This window comes from Lathyrus oleraceus, chromosome 6 (assembly GCF_024323335.1).
Source record: "Lathyrus oleraceus cultivar Zhongwan6 chromosome 6, CAAS_Psat_ZW6_1.0, whole genome shotgun sequence".
Taxonomy (NCBI): domain Eukaryota; kingdom Viridiplantae; phylum Streptophyta; class Magnoliopsida; order Fabales; family Fabaceae; genus Lathyrus; species Lathyrus oleraceus.
The window spans coordinates 386,004,132-386,018,486 of NC_066584.1; the positions used below are offsets into that span (position 1 = coordinate 386,004,132).

General features: G+C 38.5%; 1 pseudogene; it reads right to left on the reverse strand.

Moving 5' to 3' along the window:
• Positions 1-200: 200 nt before the first annotated feature.
• LOC127099212 (uncharacterized) lies at positions 201-300 on the reverse strand (annotated as a pseudogene).
• Positions 301-14,355: the final 14,055 nt, after the last annotated feature.

The following is a 14,355-nucleotide window of genomic DNA, read 5'->3' on the forward strand; positions in this document are numbered from 1 at the left end:
ATTTGTTCAATACGCTGATACTGTTAAAGCTAATGGCGTCACTTCAGAGGCAATTCGACTTCGTCTTTTTCCTTTCTCCTTAAGAGATAGCGCTAGAAGATGGCTTCAATCTCTTCCTTCCAACTCAGTCACCACCTGGAACGAGTTGAAGAAAGTTTTTCTTGCCCGATATTTTCCGCCAAGCAAAACAGCTATGTTAAGAGCCCAGATAAACGGATTTAAACAGAAAGACAACGAGTCTCTTTTCGAAGCATGGGAAAGATACAAAGACACGATGAGACTTTGCCCACACCATGGTTTGGAAGACTGGTTAGTAATTCACACATTTTATAATGGTCTCTTATACAACACAAGGTTAACAATAGACGCCGCTGCAGGTGGTGCACTAATGAACAAACCTTATGCTGATGCTTACCAGCTTATCGAGAGCATGGCCCAAAACCACTATCAGTGGGGAACCGAACGAACAACGGTGGAAAAACCTCAACCGAAAACTGGCATGTACGAGATAAGTAACCTTGATCACGTCAATGCAAAAGTGGATGCTTTGGTCCAGAAAATTGAAAGTTTAAACGTATCACCTCCAGCCGCCGTGGTTGCTATAACTCAGAATTGCGAGGTCTGTGGAATCCAAGGCCACACTCCTGCGGAATGTCAACTCTTGACTGGAATCCAAGCAGAGCAAGTAAACTATGCTCAAGGAAGCCCCTATTCGAATACCTATAACCCAAATTGGAAGAACCATCCAAACTTTTCATATAAGAGTAATAATGCTTTATACGCACCTGGACAGTCTCCAAATCAAGCCCCATCTATACCACCGGGATATCAGAAACCGAATCCATCCATGCCTAACAATAATACCCCTAGAAAATCCAACTTGGAAATCATGATGGAAAACTTTATAGCTTCCCAACAACAAACCAATAAAGATTTCTTAAACCAGAACATACATACTGGCGAACAACTTAAACAACTAGCAAGCAAAGTAGATGCCTTGGCTACCCATAACAAAATGCTAGAAACACAAATATCTCAAGTAGCTCAACAACAAGCACCTACTGCTGCACCAACTGGTACATTCCCTAGACAGCCCCAACCTAATCCGAGAAGCCAAGCTCATGCAATTATATTAAGAAGCGGAACGGAAGTGGAAGGACCGTCTGATCCAAGGATAGAAAACCAAAACCCTAAGAAATCAACTGAGGAAAGTGAACCTAAGGAAAAGGAAGAGAGTAATAAGGAAACCCTAGAAAAGAAGGAACCTTATGTACCTCCACCACCTTACAAACCACCTATACCTTACCCTCAAAGGCTTGTTAAAACCAAAGATGCGGGCCAATTTAGAAAATTTGTTGATCTCCTTAAACAATTAAACGTTACAATTCCGTTTACCGAAGCTATTACGCAGATGCCCTCATATGCTAAATTCTTAAAAGAAATTCTTTCTAATAAGAGGAAACTTGAGGATAGCGAAACCGTTACACTCCCTGCCGAATGTAGCGCTATAATCCAAAACATGCCTCCTAAACTCAAGGATCCGGGTAGTTTCTCTATACCCTGTCACATAGGAAAATTTGTCATCGACAAAGCCTTATGCGATTTAGGAGCCGGAATTAGCATTATGCCTTTATCCATATGTAAGAAACTGGAAATGGGAGAATTAAGACAGACCAAAATGTCCGTGCAACTAGCAGATCGTTCCATCAAATATCCTGTAGGAATCCTTGAAAACGTTCCCGTACGCATAGGTCAGTTTTACATTCCCACTGACTTCACAATTATGGACATTAGAGAAGATGATACTACACCTATTATACTAGGAAGACCATTCTTAGCAACTGCCGGTGCAATCATAGACGTAAAACGAGGACGACTCACCTTCGAAGTAGGTGAAGAGAAAATTGAATTCATTCTTTCCCAACTCTTGAAAGCACCTGCAATAGAAGATACATGTTACTTCATGGATATCATCGATGAATGCATAAAAGAAGCAGAGTTAGGAGAAGACAAATCATCAGACTATCTTTTGGAGGACAAATCTAACCAATGCTTAGAAATAACACCGGACCCTACGCAATGTCTTAACAAACCAACCCCTGATTTGAAAACACTTCCCAAAAATCTGAGATATGAATTCCTAGACTTAGAACTTGAACGACCTGTGATAGTTAATGCAGATCTAGGAAGACTCGAAACAGAAAAACTCTTACATATCTTAAGGAAATATCCAACCGCACTAGGATACCACATCACCGATCTTAAAGGAATAAGCCCTTCTATTTGTATGCACCGCATCATGTTAGAAGAAGACTGTAAAACCTCTAGGGAACACCAGAGGAGACTAAATCCGATCCTGAGTGAGGTAGTAAAGAAGGAAATAACCAAGTTATTGGAAGCGGGTATTATATATCCTATATCTGATAGCAAATGGGTCAGTCCTGTACACGTTGTACCAAAGAAAGGAGGCATAACCGTTATTGAAAACGAAAAAGGAGAAACTATAACTAAACGAATCGAATCGGGATGGCGAATGTGCATTGATTATAGGAAACTAAACAAAGCAACCCGAAAAGATCATTTCCCTTTACCATTCATTGACCAAATGTTAGAACGATTAGCAAAACATTCACATTTCTGTTATCTAGACGGTTATTCAGGCTTCTTTCAAATACAAATTCACCCTGATGACCAAGAAAGGACAACGTTCACATGCCCTTTTGGTACCTTCGCTTATAGACGAATGCCGTTTGGTTTGTGTAATGCCCCTGCGACCTTTCAAAGATGCATGATGGCAATTTTCGCCGACTTTCTCGAAAACATCATGGAAGTATTTATGGATGACTTTTCCGTATACGGACAAAGTTTCGAAGAATGCCTTGAAAACCTGGAAAGAGTTCTTGAGCGATGTGTAAAAGTAAACTTAGTACTTAACTGGGAAAAGTGCCACTTTATGGTACAAGAAGGAATTGTTTTAGGACACATCATCTCGAACAGAGGAATTGAAGTAGACAAAGCCAAAATAGAGGTAATCGAAAATCTTCAACCCCCAAGAACCGTGAGAGAAGTACGAAGCTTTTTAGGACACGCCGGTTTTTACCGACGATTCATCAAAGATTTCTCTAAGATAACTAAACCCTTAACCGGACTGTTGATGAAAGATGCCGAATTCATATTCGACGATAACTGTTTAAAAGCATTTCAAACTCTTAAACAAGCATTGATCTCAGCACCCATAATGCAGACACCAGACTGGAATGAACCATTCGAAATAATGTGCGATGCCAGTGATTATGCTGTAGGTGCTGTTTTAGGACAAAGAAAGGATAAAAAGCTTCACGTTATATATTACGCTAGCAGAACCCTGGATGAAGCGCAAATGAATTACGCCACTACCGAGAAAGAACTCCTAGCAGTGGTATTTGCGCTAGATAAATTTCGTTCTTACTTGGTAGGAGCCAAAATAATAGTCTACACTGATCACGCTGCTATCAGGTACCTTCTAACAAAAAAGATGCTAAACCTAGACTCCTAAGATGGATCTTGTTGCTACAAGAATTCGACTTAGAAATCAAGGACAAGAAAGGAACTGAAAACGTAGTAGCAGACCACCTCTCTAGACTTGAGAACCTTGAACCGGAAAGAACATCAATTAATGATGATTTCTCGTATGACAAACTTATAGCTACTTTGGAAGAGAACAACTCCGACATGCAAGTAGAAACCACCTTAGCTATATCTGTCACACCATGGTACGCTGATCTAGTCAATTATTTAGCTGCCGGAATAGTTCCACCTACTTTATCTTACCAGCAGAAGAAACGATTCTTCCACGACATAAAACACTATTACTGGGATGATCCCTTACTTTTCAAAAGAGGCCCCGATGGTATTTTCCGTCGATGTATACCCGAAGAAGAGGTAGAAAATATAATCCAACACTGCCACTCCGCTCCTTATGGTGGACACACAAGTACATCCAAGACCTGCTCTAAAATCCTACAAGCTGGCTTTTATTGGCCAACTATATGGAAGGACGTACATGCGGCTATTAAGGAGTGTGACAGATGTCAACGCACGGGAAACATATCTAGACGTGACGAGATGCCGCAAAAAGGTATTTTGGAAGTAGAGATTTTTGACGTGTGGGGGATAGACTTCATGGGACCTTTTCCATCCTCTTTCGGTAACAAATACATACTCGTGGCAGTTGACTACGTATCAAAGTGGATCGAAGCTATAGCTTCTCCAACAAATGACACCCGAGTAGTAACTAGACTCTTTAAAAATATAATATTTCCGAGATTTGGCATCCCAAGAATAGTAGTCAGTGATGGTGGATCACACTTTATATCCAAGGTACTCGAAAAACTACTACTTAAGTATGGAGTGAGACATAGGATAGCGACACCTTACCACCCTCAAACCAGTGGACAAGTGGAAGTATCTAACAGAGAAATCAAGCAAATACTAGAAAAAACGGTAGCCACTTCAAGGAAAGATTGGTCATTGAAATTACCAGAAGCTTTGTGGGCATACCGAACTGCTTTAAAACCCCCATAGGGACGACCCCATTTAAGCTCATTTATGGAAAATCCTGTCACCTCCCGGTAGAATTAGAACATAAAGCCTATTGGGCTATTAGAAATTTAAATTTGAATTATAAAGCCGCCGGTGAAAAGAGAATCCTTGACATAAACGAATTAGAGGAACTCAGAAGAGACGCCTATGAAAATGCCAGAATCTATAAAGAAAGAACAAAACAATGGCATGACAAGCGTATATCAAGGAAAATCTTCAAGCAAGGCGACGCAGTACTTTTATTTAACTCTAGACTAAAGTTATTCCCGGGAAAACTACGATCCAGATGGTCAGGGCCTTTTCATATCACTAAAGTCTTTCCCAGTGGAGCGGTAGAAATAAAAGGACAATCTACAGAACCGTTCACCGTAAACGGGCAACGTCTGAAACACTATCACTATGCGGAAACCAACGAGGATTCGCAAATCCTACACTTAGACGAAACGCCCCCAGGACCTATAGATTATATTTAACAGTTTCTTTGTCGAGCTTGCGACATTTAAACAAAGCGCTTAGTGGGAGACAACCCACAAATTAATTTGTTATTTTATTATTCTATTATTATCATTTCCCTATTTCTTTCTTAATTATTCTTTTAATTTCTGTTTAATATTCATTCTTGATTTATTCAAAAAAAAAAAAAAAAATAATATAATAATAATAATAATTTTTCTCTTCCTTCGGCATTTGGCCAAATCCTGACTTAAACTCATGTTTTCTTTTCTCTAGCTAACACTAACCAGATGGGACATATTGATCGTATGGGTATCAAGTTCAGAGGAATGGCTCAGAAACAAAAGTTTGAAGAACTAGCCGCTAGAGAGATGCTACCTAGTTTATATGCTGATGATTGGGCTATGACTGCCCTTGGACTGAGACAGAGTGTCCTGTATTTGCTGAATCAGATAGGATGGGAGACCTCCCCTATCCTGAGACATTTCACCACCTACCGGAGACTCACACTAGAATTCCTTAGCTCATTAATCTATCTACCCAGCCATGGAAAAGGAATTAGCAGAGGATTTATCCAGTTCAGAATGTTCAATATGGAGTACCAATTTAATATTAGAGACTTCACCAACCTTTTGGGTTTCCCTACCTCCTTTGATACATTCACTGTAAGCCAGGAAGAACTTTTTGAATATAGAGAGCTTGAACACTTTTGGGGTAAGCTGACTGGAAATGATGAGCCCGAAGAACATGAGTTTCTCTCTGGAAACATACATAATCCGGCTTTTCGCTATTTCCATAAGATCCTGACCCACACTTTATTTGGGGAGAAGCCAAACAGTACTTCAGTTTCACGTGATGAACTTTTCATCATATTTTGTGCTTCCCAGAACCGTCCAGTAAACGGTGCCACTTTTATGTTAGCTAATTTGGACCACCTTATCCAGGATGAGCGAGCACCCATTAGAATAGGCGGTTTAATAACTATGATAGGTAATGCCATTGGATTACGTCAGCCTATGCTTGACCTTAGCCCTTTTTGTGGCATTACTACTATGAGTATACCTTTCCTCTTCAACACTATGTTTATAGCAAACCTAGGGTCTGATGAGTTTGAGCTTATTATTGATAACCAGGTTCTCTGCCTATTCACCATGCCCGATCCTAGGACTAGTGTTCATAACCAAAGGAACTGGCTCTATAACCTGAATGAAACCCCAACTCCTGCTGGATCCACTGAATCCATCCAGGATTATGAGATTTGTAATGACTATGAGAATTATGTTGACCAGATCTCTCATGCTGAATTTGACCCTCAGACACCATCCGGCTATCATGATATTGACCCTCCTCCTCAGCCTGTTCCGACCGAAGAATCAGCCATACCTGACCTCCGACATCATATGCCCGGAACTGATTATAACACCGCCATTGAAGCTTTGATGTCAGAACAAGACGCCCTCAGAGGAGAATTTACTAACATGAGAGACGAAGTTCTAGGATACATGAGCAGTATGACGAATCAGTTTCACGAATTGCTACATCATGTTAACTCTTTTGCTCCTCCGGCCAGAGATCGTACAGAGGGATAGAGTTTAGTTATTTTTCTAAGTTATTTAGTGTCAAGTTAGATTATTTATTAATGTTAGTTGAATTCATGTTTATTTCTCTTTCATTTCATTATTTTCCTTTCCTGTATTACATTATGATCATTTTTATTGAAGTTGTTTATTTAATTTTATTATGCAAAAGCTATTATGCTCTACTGTTGCTTCCTATGAATTATTACTATACAAAGCAGATTAAGCGTGCACAATAAATTAAATTGCAGACTAAACTGATCATAAGCAAAACAAAAATAAAATTCACCAACCAAAGTAATTCTGTGAAGCGCCACTGAGGCCTTTCCAAAAAGGAAAGTGTGACGAGCGTCACACTATCCATAACGGCCGACACGCTTAGTGCCTGTTACGAGCGTCACATCCCTGTGACGAGCGTAACACTCCTCAGACTAGTGAACGTTAAGGAGCCGTTGGAGACGAACATTACACCTTTAACTTTTTACCTTCCCCATTCATTTTTCATTTAACCACACTAAATTACTTTTCAACCACTTTTTCTTTCCACCTTCCAAATTCTTCTCCTATAAATACCCACCAAACCTTCCTTCATTCACCACAAACAATTCTCTCCTATCCAATACATTTCTTTTTCTTTCCAAATCACCCCTTCAAAATTCATCATAATGGCGAGAAATCAGAATTTCGGAAACATCATCTTCCGATCCGTAGATGACAATTATCAGAGGGAGCAATTCGAGCGTTTCCAACAGCGAGGCGTCGTTTCCACCAGGTACCCCGATTTACCTTGTTTACAACAATTAGGCTTACTCCAAGGTATCGAATGGATGCTCCGTCAAGCCAACTTAACCTTCCTTTGCACTCATAATCAACCCACCTACCCATCCCTAACCTTAGAATTCTTAAGTTCATACGACTACACCACTCCCGCCGGTGAAGACGAATTGCTAACCGGTACGGCAACCTTCCGTATGTTTAACACCGAGTACTCTCTAACCCAAAACCAATTGAGTACCATGCTACAATTTCCCACAGAAGGTCTGCTGCATGCCAGAATCCCTCCAACCTCAAACTGGAACACAGTTGGCATTTTTGGCCTTTTTAAGAAAATTTCCGGTATAGATACCTACAACTGGGAAGAACTCCTTCTCTCCCATATACATAACCCCACTATCCGGTACTTTATCCGCATCTTGCAAAACACAGTTTTTGGAAGGCCAAACAACAACAAGGTCAACTCAAAGGAACTATTTTTCCTCCAGTGCGTTTTCGAACCAGATACTCAGGTAAACGCCGCCTCCTTTCTCTTTCATCACATCCGCACCTTATGTGCTAGAGGCAGGCAACCTTTTATAATTGGTGGCTTAATCACCACCATCGCACTTGGCCTAAACCTAGGGGATAAACTCCAAACTTTAGAATCCCTACCTCCCCTATCTATGGATACCAGCTACTGTCGATCCAGCCGCTTGATTAAGAACAGAGTAGGCGGAGGATATTATCTTATGGTGAACAACCAGGCAGTCCCAAGCGTTGTTCTACCAAATACTGCCCTCACTGATGTCACAAACCCCGAGCGCCACCTCTATGATCTCAACGCTCCTGAAACCACCGAGCCTTCACAAACAAACCCGCAAACAGATGAGTTTGAAGAAATGGAACAAGGTGATCATCCGCCTACACAACAGTCAGTCCCGCTCAACCCTTCCGGCAATACAACTGGCCCATCCTCCCAACGTCGTCGACGAAGAAGGCCTGCAACCAACGACGACATTATGGATGCTATCGATGGAATGCAGGCACAGAATGTCGAGATGCTGCAGATGATGCGTCAAATGCAACAGCAACAGGACGCTAGGAATGCCATAACCGACCAGCGGTTTACTGAGTTGTTCAGCAGGTTCGACAACTTAGACTTACGTCAGAGATCACCAGGTCCAAGAACCAGAGGCGGAAGACAACCTTAGTTGTAGTTTCCTTTTCCTTTCCATATTGTATTTCATTTCCTTAAAACATTGGGGACAATGTTTAATTTAAGTATGGGGGGGAAACTTGTTTCTTCCATTTCCATTTTTCAAGTATGTTACCTTCCCTTTCACTGTTATTTCCCTTTCTTATTATCTGAAAAAAAAAAAAAATTTATTATAATTTTAAGTTAAGTCCCTAGTGTGAAATATTTCTATTATCTATTCCCCTCAATTTTCTTGAGCCATAACAAAACAAATTTTAACACACCCAATAAGTATAAAGGTTGCTTACTTTATAAAACTTGAGTGAAATCAAGACAAAAAAAATCATTACCATAACAACGCTCTGAGAACCTCAACATGTTAGATCAGGATAAGTACCTATTATACCGATTCCTCGAACTTTTAGCTTTAGAGTAACCCCGAGTAGTTTATACGAGAAGTCAGCACCATCTTAATAGCAAACTACGTGGAGAGCCGATGAATATAAGTGAATGATCCCCAAAGTAACATAAAATATATGAATATATCAGGAAATGCACTGATTAAATTAGGTGATCCTTACCAGAACATTTAATCTAAAAGTTGCAGATCATGCAAAAGCACAATATGAAAGATCCATTATGAGTTGGTTCAGTAGGTATCTGGTACTGAACTCGGTAGGGCGGACTACGGTTCGATCCCCCACGATTTGCAATGGACTGAATAACGAAGTTATCCGACTTATGTACCAGAACTTCTAGCTAAAAGCGGATCAGAATCACTAACCGGTTACTCCACTATGTGCACGAAAATATAAAGGGCTTAATGTGATTTCGCTAGAATGAAAGCGGGTGAAATAAAAGTAAAGGAACTAGGATAACTATAATGGCATTACTTGAACTGATTTGCATAAGGTAGGGTTATCTAAGTTGTAACGGTAGTTGTTGATGTCAAGATTAAACTCAAATTGCTTCTAAACAAAATCCATTTGCAACCTATTACGAATTGATGTGTGTTTTGAAACTTCGCCTGGCTAAATTTTTGAAAACGATTTCTATACTGAATTTTGCTTGAGGACAAGCAAAGATCTAAGTATGGGGGAGTTTGATAACACGAAATTATATCATATTTTAGGACTTAATTCCATTAAATTCTATGACTATTTATTTCGGTTTACTGCATTTTATGAGATATTACGTGGTATTTTCTTCCTATTTGTCTCAGGTAGTCTATTTTGAAGAACAAGTGAAAATGGAAGAAAAGGAGGTGCAAAAAGGAGAGAAAAGGAACCAAATGCCAAAGCCCAGCCCAAAGCGCACAAGTCACCAATGCTGTGCCTGTGACGGACGTCACAGGGTGCGTGACGAGCGTCACGCAAAGCAGCCTTGTGACGGATGTCACACATGGTGTGACGAGCGTCACACCGTTCCACTATTTTTTTGGCGCAAGTAACGCCCTCAGAAGACTTGAAGAAGAGACGTTGAGGAGTTTGTGTCCTATATCCACGCCGTGCATTTAGCCACGTTGAAGAACTTGAGAAACGGAAAGCAGTTACCAGCACCAATATAAATAGCTATCTCTAAAACCTAAAAGGGTTCCTCGGTTTTTTCCACGCTCATATTGCCGAAGCTTTGCCAATTTTCTTTTCACGCTTTTGCTTATTTTTTTCTTTTCCAGCAACTTAACATCGTTTATTTTATTTATTTCTTTTGCAAGTTCTACATTCTTTTTCCCTTGCAATTTACCTTCCCCTTTTAGCATTTAGATATTTTTCGCATAATAGTTTCTACACCGGAAACTATTGTGCAACTTTTTATCGGATCTAACCTTACGTTAGATTCTAGTTTTATTTCCTTGGTTTAATTTATTGTTTAATTGAAGAATCGAAGAACAAATCCTACCGGCTTGTGGTGGAGTGTTCAAGACTATTGTATTACGCATTCAGGTTCTTTAATCATTATTTAACATTTTGTTTTATTATTTATCTATATTATCTGCCTGGAATGAGTCTGTTTATGCATGATATGTATGCTTGTTTATTTAGCATGTCTGGCTAATTCGCCTAGGTATCGGTATGTAAAGTAAGCAGAATAAGGGATCAAGACTGAGTCGGTCTATTTAAACTTAAAATTAAAATCAATCTTTTTACGGTCTCAACTTACAGGTTTAATAACAAGATTTTTTACAAAAAGTAAAGGACATAAAGAAGTTAAAATCAATAGAGCGAGAGTTTGAGGTTTTAACTGGACAGTGTAAGTTAGGCATTAATTCTAGATCAGGGCGAGAGCAAGTTTTAGAGTTAATTAAATTCTGACCTTTTCCAAAAAGTATTTTTAAAGATTGAATGTGAGGACGAGAGTTAAGCATTTGGATTTAATTATATAACCTAAGTCAACAGAGCGAGAGTTTGAGATAAGGGTGTTTAAAACGGTCAGTGTTTTCTTAAAAAGAGTTTCTGCAACTTTATTGCTTTCAAAATATGGTTTTTGACTTAATTATAAGTGACAGCTACATTAATATAAAATCATGGTTTATTCAACAGAGCGAGAGTTTGAGATAAAACCTTTAACCAATAAAGTTAACTGAAACGATTTACTTTAAAACCAAGAAACCGACAAAGACTTGATTCCCTAGTTTTGACGAACTACATATCGATATCCGTTTTATTAATATTTAATCTAGATCTTAGTTTAGCCTTTAGTTTTTCCCCAAACAATCAAACATTTTTCACCTTAGATTTACGTAGTAACCTTAGATAACGGTATATCGATTCATAAGTCCCTGTGGGATCGATATCTTTTAAAACTACGCGATAGAACTGTGCACTTGCAGTTTGTATCCCATTCTCGACTCACGCAGTCGAGCGATCAATAGGGTCAAAAGAGACCTTCTTCCTCTCAAAATTTTGATGATGATTATTATTATTGTAGTTGGTAAGTTGTTATGGTTGTTGTTGATATTGTTGCTGAATAGGAACTGATTGAATGGTTGAATTGTTGGAAAAGACTAGAATTACTGATGAGACTTTGTGTTGATGTTGACGTGACGGAGAATTCTTCCTCACATGAGGCCTCCTCTGCCTCCTAGTTGATACTGCATTAGTTTCTCATTCCTTCTTTTTAGAGAAACTCCCACCATACTTCTTACTTGTTGGTGATTCATCTTTGGACAGACATCCCTTACAGACTCCTTCTTCCAATCTCATCCCCGTGTTTACCATCTCGGTAAAATCATTGGGGGCACTAGCAATTATTCGTTCATAGTAAAATGAACTCAGCGTCTTCAAGAAAATATTAGTCATCTCCTTTTCTTCCAAAGGTGGACTAATTTGAGCAGCCAACTCCCCCCATCTCTAGGCATATTCTTTGAATGTCTCTTTGTCCTTCTAAGACATAGACCTCAACTAATCTCTATCTAGCTCCATATCCATATTATACTTATACTATTTGACAAAGGCCTCACCCAAGTTGTTAAAAGTACAGATGCTAGCACTGTCTAGGCCCATATAACATCTGAGGGAAGCTCTAGTCAGACTATCCTGGAAGTAGTGAATCAGCAACTGGTTGTTATCAGTTTGAGTAAACATCTTTCTATTAGAACAAGATTTTGGTTATGCAATTTATCTCTATGTTTTGCTGATAACAAAGAATGAAATATTTTGGTACCCTAATGTAGCGGTAAATTCATGATCATCAAGCTATGGATAAGCAAGACATCAAATAACAAGAGTCGCCACCACGCTTTTATTGTTTCCAAGGGAAAAGGGAAAAGTACGAAAAAACCCAAAAAATAAGAAGTTTTCAAATCAAAACTAATAAAATGCCAAAGATTACAAGTAAGGGGTTGTTGGTTACACAAAAGGAAGGTGTTAGCACCCAAAGTGTCCTATGTACTCCTAGGGAGCCCTTTCTTGTGTGCATATGTATTTTGTACAAATGATGTTTACACACAAATAGAATGGGGGGATGAGAAAAGAATTCATTAATTATATTTTTGTGTTTGACAAGACCTTTGGACTTATGCCTACGTACCAACATGAAAATGAGGGATCAAAACCTCGTAGTTCGTGATACAAATTTCAAAGTGGATGCCTTGCTTTTAACAAAAATTAGGTTTGAAAGGCACAAAGGCCTAAAAATGGTTTGAATGAGTTTGTTCTTTTTGGCTTTTGAAATCTTTAAGTTAAGTATAATTAAGTTTATTTACATGTTTATTTAAGAAAAGAAGTTTTAAAAATGCAATGCATAAGGCCAAAGTTTCTTGTCTGCAAAATGGTCTAAGTTTAGAAACAAAACAAGCACAAACAAAGAAATTTTTTAAAAGGAGGGAGAGATTTTGAAATTAAAGAAATGGGGAGGAGATGAAGAGACTAATCCTAAGCATGAATTTAAAAGTTAAGAGTTGAAAAGATCTGACCAATGGGCTGCAATCCAATAGACAAGAATGTCATATAGAAACCCAAATTCCCTTGGATATTAGAATCAAGCAACAAACAACGCACACAATATTAACTTGAAGAGCAAGGCATCAAATAAAGATAGACACATCCAAGCTTAGCCATTCCATGATCTTCTTCAAATTTGCCCATGTAGCAGATGAATTCCACAATGCCACAAGTCACAGGTTCAAAATAATAGCTTCACAATGATCATGTTGCAGATGAACTCAAATGGATCTTTAATGATGTATCAGATGAAGTTTCAGATTACAAGCACATGGTTACATGAAAGTTGGCATTGGCCAAGTCCTCTGCATAGGGAGTGTTGCCTAAATTCTAAGTCCAATTGTCTAAAACCAAACCAATAGTCCACACAAGATATTTTTTAGTGTTTTTTGTTCTTATTATGTACATTGATGGCCAAAGACCATAGAAACAAACACAATATACACAAGAAAAATATATCACAAAATATTGTCCAAATGGACAAGGTGAAAATGACATTAACGTAAACAATTTGAATGGTATGAATAATGGCAAATGAATAAGGCTTAAAAAATAAAGTGCATTAAAGTAAATAACTTGAAAGTAAATGTTAGTTGTTAATGAGTTAGAAGTTAGTATTGCTTTTGCTTTTTATTTTAAGTCATCCTTTGGAGAACACTCAACCCACTTATCACAAGCATGGATCCTTGAACTAAGACATCTTCCAAAGGAAGGAAAAAAAACCAATTTTCCACACAATACCATGAAAGAGGGGAGACTTAAAATCTCACTAACTAGAATGTTATTCCTTTTGTATCAAAAATTTAGTGCTATGTTAAGCAATCATCATTGGATTTATGTAGAAGTCAGAACTATTTGAGGTCGGGCAATAGAATTTTGGTGTTAATGCATGTTAGAGACATAGTATAATGGACTATGCTCATGAAACATACCAAACACAAAAAGATTATGCAAAAGAGGTGGCCTAATCTCATCCATGCTTATGTTGATTTTTTAATCAACTAGCCTTAGGATATTGAGATATCATAGGTCCATGATATGAATGCATAAAGAAGAGGAATACGATGAAGACGGAGGGGAATGAATCAAAACTCAAATTCGACAAAGGAGGAATTTTACCAAATTATGATCATTCATTCATTTTGGGAGATGGAATGTACAATACATCAATCCCCTAAATCTAATGATCTTTGTAACACCCTTCTAAAATACCCCAAATTAATTAATTCAATAAAATATAAATCAGAGTAGATATGCAGTTAAGGGTGTCACACTGACACTTCACACCATTCATCAAAATAATTCGTCATGCTCATTTATTTATCAAAATAAAACATTGCACAATACGCAG